The 10,651-nt window shown below is 36.8% G+C and overlaps 1 non-coding gene across 1 annotated transcript; it reads right to left on the reverse strand.

The window, feature by feature from the left end:
* Positions 1-1,909: 1,909 nt before the first annotated feature.
* On the reverse strand, positions 1,910-2,021 carry LOC145782665 (U5 spliceosomal RNA). Its single transcript, XR_014290882.1, has one exon. It is a non-coding gene; the product is annotated as a U5 spliceosomal RNA (small nuclear RNA).
* Between the last annotated feature and the right edge of the window lie 8,630 nt (positions 2,022-10,651).

Below are 10,651 nucleotides of genomic sequence, written 5' to 3' on the forward strand. Positions count from 1 at the left end.
AATGCCATTCTTTGTTGTTACAAACTTGTGTTTTATGATGCTCAGTCTTGTCTTATCTGGCAGCAGGGCAGGGTAGGCCGGTACCCGGTCATTTGGTCGACAGGACGTTTGGTTGACAGACATTTGGTGGACAGGACGTTAGGTCGACAGAACGATTCATTATAGGGTTAGTTAACTAACCTTAACCCTAGCCTAACTCTAACCCTAACCTAACCCAGGGATATTTATAACTACGGGATTGGAAACTCTGTGGAATTGGAAAACCATTTCATACACCAGTAGGGTCACTTTTCTTTGTGCGCTGCTGTGATAAATAATCACATTAATTGACCTCAAAGGGCAGCAAGTAGTAGGCTAAACGAACAACCAAAAGTGTAACAATCAATTCACCTGCTGTAAATTGTAAAGTGTACGCTTGCCTGGTTTGTTTATTTGTTTGTATTTCATTAGTGCAGTGATGTTGTATTTTGTTTGCTGCTTAAAAAATTTCCAGAATGAATATTGGTTTTAGTTCTGATGACATCGTAAACGGATTGGTTTCGTATTGGATTGGTCTGTGAACAAGTTGATGACACAACAGCATATTTCACTGATTGCTGAACACTCCTCATTTACTTCTGATGTGATTTGCATTACGCAAAATGCTAAAGAACAACAATAGGCGGTTTTTGGACTCGTTGCATTCATTCATTTTTTGAATTCATCGTTTTTTTCTAGCAGCGTAAATGTATTTTTATAATCAATTAAGTTTTAATGTGAGAGTAGAGCAGGCTTAAAGCTAACGAATGGTATCTTTCCTGATCAGTTATGATCATACCTTAGTTTGCCAGGCCATTTTTTAGTTTAGTTATAAAACCTGATTTTGCCCAAAATTCAATGGCACTCCTCATAATTTCTGCTGTGGTTACAAATTTATTAACCTTCACTGCTTGTACGAAAGAGAACTGAAAACTATGCCTTCCATTGAAAACTCGTGGTTATACGCTTGGGTTATCACATGGAAATCGTGCTGTGACAACACGCCCCACTTTGCCCTACATTTTGTATTATTATTGTAAAATCGAATTTTGTGTATCTTTTAGTCGGTGTTTTATTTTGTTAATCTTTCTGTAGTCGTAGCAGGTCGTAATAATGTGATGACCCTGCTGATGTAAGCTATAGCACTGGATAGAGTTTCCAATCCCGTAGTTATAGATATCCCTAGAAAAAACTACGCAGAATTTCGCTGGCCCTGAATGTCTGTATTTTATTATAAATGCTTGTGTTTCTACAAGTAAATAACTAATAAGCTAAGCAGCTAATTACAATACAGTCTCAAAACATAAAACCTGCTCTTTATTTATAGCCATTGTTCGCCTAAACTTGGTTGCAATACTTCCGTTTTGTGAGACACTGGCTAAAATAGCGCTAGAAATTAGCGCTGACGCTGACAATTTCTTTAAGAGCTTACGCAGTACGTTACGCCGTAAAGTTTTTAGGCAGTTTGCGCTGACGCCGTCAATTTATTTCATTGACGCGTACAACACTGAATATAGATTTGTAGACATCTGTTGCTAACAGATAGACTAACGTTGTTGAGGTTTTGTAGCATTGTCTAAATGTCTAATATGTAGTCCTTTTGTTACAGTATTTCTTTTTCACAATATCATTTCTTTTGCATTATGACAAAGAAAAATAAATTGAATGTACGATATCTTGTGTATCAAAACTAAAGCACTTTTGAACAACACATTTGCCACAACTTGTTGCAAAATTTTAACTCAGACCTTGTGTATTATATCAGATAAATTGTTCCTTTACATGAAAAAACTCCGCTTAAAATAACACTTTTTTATTTGAATCTGGCAACCCTGATATGAAGCAGGCTATTTAAAATGCTGATGAACCGAAATATTTCATTAGTGGAACATCCTCGCCAGAGCAAGGTCGAAAAATAAGTTAAGACTCATTGTATTGCTCCTTCCCACGGAAATCTTTAGTAAAAGGCGAAAGATTTATGCTGTGTGGAGAAGCCAGAGTGATATTGTGATATCGCATGTTTGATTTGTTTATCCCGAATTTTCTTACATTTGTGGAACTCAAGGACAGAAAACAATTACTCCTACTGATTTTGAATGCCGGACGCAAGATGTTTGCTCTCCAGTTCTAAGTCTTAAAACTGGATTTCAGCAAGTTTGGATCTGGAGATAATCTAAATTCAAGAAGGTATAAAAGAAAAATTACGAATCCATCTTCTTCAAAAGTTTGCAAGGGAATTAATGTCAGAAAAATGTGAAAAAATGGAAAGCAAAGAGTAGGCTTTCAAATGGAAACTCGGTTATATAAAAAAAGTTGCCTGTGCTGGACTGAGATGTGATTAATTATCATTAATACAACTTTAAATGGTGCAAATTAGTTATTTTTGTCATCAAATTGTTCATTAAATTATAAGCTGACTATATTAGCCTAACTATATTTTTGAGCAGCGCTGCCAGATTTTTTTCTATTTTTTTGTACTAAACTTTGTATCATCAAAACTACTTTACTTCTGTAGCTATAATGTTTTATAAAAATTGTTACAATTGTAATTGTTTTCCTTAAATTGCTTTTAAATACATTTTATCACTATGGCAACCTTTTTGGTAAAATAATAATTGAATTGACATCGCTAGAAAGTTAATTCACCTGTAACTTTTGAAAATTAAAACGAGTTGATTGATCAAAGTTTATTCCAACAGAAGTAGAATGTCTGTATTTTATTATATTTCATTATACTTTTATTGACTTTTTTTCTAAATCCACATGGTCACACTGAGCCGGTTTCCTGCAATTTTTACCTTTCTGAGTTATTAATGACATTACAACAAAGTTTTTGAATGCGAGATTTTCAAAGTAAAAACTTCGGAAAACTTGTCACTTTTTGAATTTCTTTTGTGTTACCGTACTTAAATCGCTCTTGTTGAATTGTTGCACTTGCAAATGTTAGCCTAATTGTAGGCGTATTTTTACTAGATGACGAAATAAAAATTTTCTTTTTTTTCTTGCTGTGCATTTTTAAGATAATGTTTTCCAAACACTGCTTTATCGATGCATATTTTATACCTTTCGGTTTTGTCATCTTTCCCTTTTGTTGGTGTCAAATTCGTTTGTTTACTTTATCGTTGTCTACTTGTTCGCGCTAGCAATGAAGAGTAAAATTGATTTGTTTTGTAATATTTGGTGGATGATTTGGAAACAAATGAAAACTGCAAACACAGAGCTTTTCATTCGTAGCTTGCGGTCTATGAAATAACTATTGCGGTGCTATAGTTAGACTGGACCATGTAGCCTAAGCCTAACACACTGTACAAGTGTACATGGGCTATTTCGTGCCTAAGCGCCAAAAGCACTGCATTTGATTCTATGCATATTGCGTGTACACTGTACTAGTGTTTTTCAAATTTCAATCTTCCTTTTGCCAGTAAAAACTACAGTAGACTTATAGCAAAACACCAAACAAAATTCAAAAAATTTGCACTGCGTTGTACCAAGAGTTGCCAGGTTTCCTAAAATTGGGACAAAAAAGATAAATTGGCCTAATTTAATACGCTATGTCCGAGGTCTAGCAAATCATTCGGACATTTATTTGTGCCAGTGTTTAAGTTTCTGTAACATCAATGAAGTGCTGGACCAAAAACAAAACAGTTTTTTGTTAACTGGCCAAAAATGTCCGAATTTAAAACTAACACTGCCAGAAATCTTCTAGGTTTCCCTGACAGCCCTTAAACCACGAAAAGGTTGCTGATAGTGATGTAGGATTGTAGGCTACATATCTTTCGGGAAACGCAGTGAAAACGAAACGATATCACTTTACATATTATGAACGATTAATTGTCATGTAGCTTATGGTAGCCTGGGTAAATCATCAAAGAACATCACACAAGATCACCATTGCGCTTCGAACTATCAATCAATCATTTTATTTTTCGCCCTCAATTTTTCTGTGGATGGGGGGGGGGGAAATGGTGCCCTTTTGAGGTCATGTAAGCTACTGCACATTTTGCAATATAACAATTTCTGCTATTCGCTTTAGCCTAATTATAATCTTTCATTGTTGCCTCAAAATAATATTCACCACACAAAATTCTGTATCACAGTAGCTACATCATTATAACATAGCATGATGCCCTTCCGTGCCATTGTTCTTTGTATACCGGACGCTTGTATCATTACTCGATTCCGATTGTAAGCTGATAGATGAACATTATCGCTATATCTTATCTTAAAACTTAAAAAAATTGGTCTTTCAGCAACAAAAGTGCCCTTTTTTTCATAATCCTGCCCCCCCCCAGTCAAAAATTGTTCCGGCGCCCCTGTGTGGATGAGCAGTCATAATAATAATAATAGGATGGAGAAAGAAAACCGGACATAAAAGAAACCCATCCTCAGGCAAAAGCCCGTTTCGATGTGGCCCAGGAGAGCAGGTGTTGAGCTCTTTCTATGGGCAAACTGCACATCACACAGTAGCCTAAGACGATTGAGGTTTGAAATCCAGTTTAAGTTATGGTTTCTTGTCCTGGTGGGTGATGGAATGAATGAGCTTGTAGATGATGATGTCCTGATGGTGTTGATGAAGCTCTCCTCCCCTTTTGCGACGTGTCGTGTTGATTATGGAGTATGGTGCGTTTGCTGTTAATATCTACAAACATAAAAGTACTGCACAAGCAATCGACATTATTGTTGGGTAGGCCTAATCCTTTGTAAATTATTTTGGATTTCCACTAAAATCTTCACAAGAATGCAAGAAAGCCTTTCTACGTTGTCTTTCTATTGCGTGTCCGTTTTGCTTAAATGTTGTTTTAGTTTGTGAACAAAAAGTGACTTTGTATCAGTCTTTCTAATCGAAGAAGGAAATTCGTTCCATGTTTTCGCACCTGTGAATTCTATTGAATGCTGAGTAGCCTAAGCGTTTTTGAGAAGTATGGAATGTTTAGAGAATCATTATCATGGTTTCTCGTGGACATGCTGTGAACCTCTTTGACATATTTAAAAAGGTTGGAGAAGCAATCTGGTAGTAAATTGTTGTGAAATTTAAACACGAAACCACCAATTTCCAGTTTGAACAATTGATATCGGGATCTTACTACAACTATGGACAGTTGCTATGAAGATCGGCCATGGTGCGTTATCAAGAGTGCTGATGGTCCCCTTACGACCATCAGCACTCTTGATAACGCACCATGGCCGATCTTCATAGCAACTGTCCATACAAATCTTCAATATATCAGCTAAAGTTATGTAGGCTAATAAAGTTATAGCCTACATATATATATATTTAGTTGTTTTGTAACATTTTTTTATTTTTTTTATTTTCCCTTTATATCTTAAATTTTTCTGAAGGTGTTGCGACCGTGCCAAATTTTTTTTCAACTCAATAACTTACTTCGATCACAAGCACGTATTAACGTTCGCGTTTTGTCGCTTCTACCTTTTTCTTGACTTTTGCTATGTTGACGTGTATTGTTTTGATATGATGGTCAGAAATAAAAACAACTGAACTGAACTATCATTGTTGGGACGGAAAATACGATGAAATTTGTCACAGATTCTTTGAAGTTTTGGTACAAGTCCTTCTTTGCCATATTTCCAAGTCGTAATGCAATTCCTCAGGTTGCTTTCAATTTTTAGGCTCTTTCACATTCTGAGATTTTTAGCCATGTTCTTGCGGCCGTGCGGCGGAAAAATTTTGTAAAGACGCTAAACTACATAAGATACAAAACGAAAAAAAATTAAAGTCAAAGCAAAACAGGTTTATTTATATTTTTTGGATAACTTTTGAACAGTTTTATTTCGAACAGCTTTATTAGCGTTCTTGTCTTTTCCATCTTTTGAGTACCGTACTAAGGCAAAGAAGCCGATAGGCTACAAACCTAATTGATGCTCATGCAATGATTTATCCGGTAGAGATGAGTCTTATAGCCTTCAATCCAAGCATTGGGGGATGAGAAAATAAAATGTTCATTAGGAGTCGGAAACCTTTTAAGGTAAGAGAATCATAAAAGCCACATACTGTATTTGGAAATGGACTTACGTAAGAGTTATGTTATATAATGCTTTAACATTTGATACTGTACAACTAACATGTAGCGGCGGCTGGCGAGTTGTGTTCGATAAAGCCAGTAATTTCGATTAAACAAAGTGGATGCTGTAACAACATTGAACTATTGCGTGCTGATAAAGTGAGGCCGCCTTTTTGCCGAAGACAATAAAAACAATGGGAGGGGTCTGGGAGGCCTCCCCCAGAAAAATTACATTTAATTTGGTGCATTCTGAGCGTATTTTCAGCTCTAAATTGAGATGAAAAGTTAAGATAAAACTTCCGCGTTTTGAACAAGTTAGATTTATCTGCAAGCCAAATGCCGTCATCAAAAAGCCATTAATGGCTCGCTAACCATATGGGTTCCCGATCCCTGTATGCTACTAAGCAGGGCCCGATTAACCATGAGGCACACGAGGCACAGGCCTCAGGCCCCCTGGATTTGGGGGCCCCCAATTTTTTTTTACCTTAGTACCGTAGGCGTCAATACTTTTATAGGTTTCAAGCAGTGCCGTGTCAAGGGGGCCCGGACCTCGGGCCCACCATCTCAGGGGCCACAAATAATACATTTTTGCGTTTCAGTAAAGTGTTTTTGAGTTGCTAAAGTTCACTGCAGGTACTTGTCCATTAAGAAGATGATTTAGGCCCTTATTATACTAAAACATCTCAAATTTGGCCCCTATTATACAAATTTGGGCCCTAACTACACTGAAACATCTCTAAAAACAAAGTTAAAATGGAATAACATTAGTAACATGATCTGCAGAAATGTATTTAACATATAACAGGTTTGATGCAATTGAATATATGAATTCAAAAAGGGCCCAATTGCCACAAAGTGTTTTTGGCACAACTGTTTTAATTATTTTGGTCATTTACTTTTGTCGTGAAACTTCGATAATGATTATATGCTTAAACATACTGGTAAGAAGCATCATACCTAAAAAGTTCACTCAGTGAGGATTCTGTGGAGAAACTACAAAGAAATTGAAGTGCAATTGCTGTAGTTGGGCCCATTTTAAAATCAATGGAAAAATTGATAGGGTATTTTTTATGTGTGTACCGGTATGTTTTAAATATTTGGCTGTTTTTTTAAAGTATCATTTAGAAGACATTGAAAGAAATCGGAAAGCACAAAAAGTGAAAAAAAAAACTGGAGGGCCCTTTTTGAATTCATATAATCAATTTCTTTTCATTGAAAGAAATCGGAAAGCACAAAAAGTAAAAAAAAATGGGGTTGGGCCCTTTGTGAATTCACATATTCAATTTATTTTCACCAATAAAAGTGTTTTGTTTTAAAAAATTGTTAGGTGTAAGCAAAATAGCATTTCAGATAGTTTAATTATCATTTCATTTTAACATTTACCATACCGTAATTATAAATATCCTCGTGACTAGTGATGTTGCGAGCAGGAAAAACCTGTCCTGTACTTTTAGCAGAAACGTTCTTCTGTATTTAATTTTTCTGAATATATGCACATGAAATTGCTCTTATCTTCAAATACCTTATAAGCCTGGCATATCACATGTTGTACGGTACAAAACAAAAATCATTCTTAACACAAGGAAGCTGTTTATTCTTGCCACTAACCTAGGCTACCATACCCTAAAAACTTTAATTAGACTTGAATGCCTACATAAATTTATGAAAGCTTTGCCTTGGAATGAAATAATGTTGAATAAAAATAATTGAACACCTGATCCTCAAAACGCTTTACACTCCTTTTGTTTACAATTACTGTTAAGGCTACAATGTTTTTACCTTGGTTGACAGAACAAGTAATGTTGCCAGATAAAAAATAAAAATGGAGAAAAACAATTGTTACCAGATGACCAAATCTGAATGGAAATTAATAATTTCTACAGTTTTGGTTTTGTCCTCAGATTTTATCTGCGCGGTACCGGGCGGCAAAGTTCAAACAGTCAAAATTTTGTACGATGGTATTACCGCGTCGTGACCGATAGCCTATGTTTGATATGTTCCATTGCCAGTATTTTTTTTATTAGAAATTGTTAACACTTTTGGCTTTCATTCCGAGCAAAGGTGTAGCTAAGAAATGATAAACCTGTGTTTGCGGTTACTTACACTTGTGTTGTTTTCTAAACTGGTGGGAAAGTCTATTGAAATGAACCACATTTCCATGTCGGTGCAGTGAAAATATACACAATATTATAGGTCTGCTTGACGGTAGAGAGCCCAAAATTATTCTGGCCCCGGGGCCCACAAAGGGTTTAACACAGCACTGGTTTCAAGGATCCATTAATAAACTCTGCTAGTTCAAATTCAAATGTAGCCTATATTTTGCTAGTGTTTCCAGTATGAAATTGAAATGAGCTCAATTTTCAATCTGTTAGAGAGATTCTTCATCCAATAATTTTTGTAACAAGTATAAGAGTGTTCATACTGTTAGAAAGTTGTAGGTAAATTGGCTAAATTAATATTTATGAAGTTATAGTTTTGCTTGAACTATTTGTTAGCCCATATTTCATCATTCGCAGAGACTACATGGTATTGCATTGAAAGCGATTGCCAACAGGGGCCCCTAAACTTAGCTGTGCCTCGGGCCCCCATGAGCCTTAATCAGGCCCTGCTACTAAGTCTTCGGCACTAACGAGAGTAGGGTGGCCAGTTCCTTTCTCTCGGCTGCGTTTCCTTTAGCAAATACGCCTACCCAATTTATTACACCTTGGGTAGAGGTGAGCGGTGTTTTCATACTTTTTGAACAACCAACAGCTTCTGCCGAGACTCGAACATGATTGGCTTGCATGATTGGAAAGAGAGCGCCTTATCCGCTGGCCAATCATACCTTAATCTTTAGGTCATCCAAAACTATCCATCAACTAAAAGCTGGTTCCCATACTTGATTGCAAGCATCGGGAGGTTAGATCATGTTCTCGTTACTGTTGGCACTTTTGGCACTAAAAAGGGTAGGGTGGCTAATGGCTATGCAGTGTAATATTAGAAACGTGCCTTTAAACTTTTAATTTATTTGAGAACTTGCCTTTTAAGTTTGTACCTTGTGCTTTGCATTTTGCCTTACGCGTTTTCCATGACCTTAATTGGCCGCTGTTAAATACGCTTTCCTGACAGAGTTGCGTCATTTCAAAACTCGAGTTCCAAGTCCAACAATGAGTCAATCGTTTTAGTGCGGTAGCTATGTGGGCGTTTACGTTGCTAGTTTATGTTAAAGTCTGAGTACATGTTGAAATTCAAATAAAGTTATCTGCTTGTCTATGAGAGTTCGTTCGAAATAGTTAGACGTCAGATCGCGCTAAACATTACATGGTGTCAGAAGTGGATTTGAAGTCCACGAAACATTACATGCAGTTCCTTTCTACCAGGTTTCTTTCAGTAAAGTACGTCCACCATATTTATTAGCCTACACCATGGGTAGAGGTGAGTTGTTCTTGAACAACCAGCTTGAGCGGGGAGTCGAACCTGGAAAACGAGCGTCTTATCTTCTACGTCATTTCACGAGAGGGTCAAAAGGAGATCCAAAACGATTTGCTACTAACAGACATGCAATCCGCACACCGCTATTTTAAAATACCCTCATCCAAATGACTACTCCTCCTCCAAGCCCCCCAGTGGCTATACGTCCACGAGTCAAAAAGACAAATTAGCTTACGTAGGCTATAGCCTACTGAAGCCGCACAGGTAAGCTACAAAACTAAGAGAACAATTAAAAAAAAAAACAGCAACAATAGTTATCTTGTTTCACAGTAGATGAAATTGTGCATTTTTAGTTTTTTACCGACTCCGAACACCTCAAAATCTCTCTTACTTCGATTTTAGCTCTGCAGACTTGATAAGGGAACGTTCAAATATTACGTAACGCCTTCGAGGAGGAGGGGGGGGGTTATGCAAAGCGTTACGTTAGCGTCACATCGGGGGGGAGGGGGTTCAAGCAAAACGTTACGTAACGCTTTCGAGTACGGAATGGTAGTTTTTTGTGCTGAATTCGTAGGGAAAAAGCGTTACATGGGGGAGGGGGGGGATTGAAAAAAGCGTTACGTTGGCGTTACATGGGGGAGGGGGGGGTCAAAAATTCGGAAAAAAAGCGTTACGTAATATTTGAACGTTCCCTAAGTCGGCGAACCAGTTTGAACTAAAACTAGTTTAACTAGTGGCTGGCCCATGAGATAACGTTGGCTAACACAAACAGACTTGCTGGACTATGTTTTGCAGTAATTATTATTAACGTATAAAACTTAACGTTTGGTTTTCTTATGACAACATATAATCAAAACATAAGCCTACTTGCTTGAGCGGAAATTACGCAGGTTTTTCTGCAGGCTCTAGGCTATAGCTGTGCTGAGCCCAATATAGCAAAACGTGACCAGAGTCATAGAAGGCTACTGCATTTTGTGAGTGTTGACCAGGTTAAGTCTGAACAAAGCTTATTGGAGGTAAAACAATTCACCACGATAATTTTTATGGCAGGCCAATGCGATAAGATTTTATATCATACACGTCACGTTACATTCTTTCTAAAATTTTCTCAGAAAAGGCAAAGTTTTCATAATTTTTTTGATCATTTTGGATTTTTACAAAGTTTTTTATGAGTAAATTTTATTGTCCAAATTTTATTGTCC

The sequence above is a fragment of the Aplidium turbinatum genome, chromosome 13, assembly GCF_918807975.1.
Source record: "Aplidium turbinatum chromosome 13, kaAplTurb1.1, whole genome shotgun sequence".
NCBI classification, from domain to species: domain Eukaryota; kingdom Metazoa; phylum Chordata; class Ascidiacea; order Aplousobranchia; family Polyclinidae; genus Aplidium; species Aplidium turbinatum.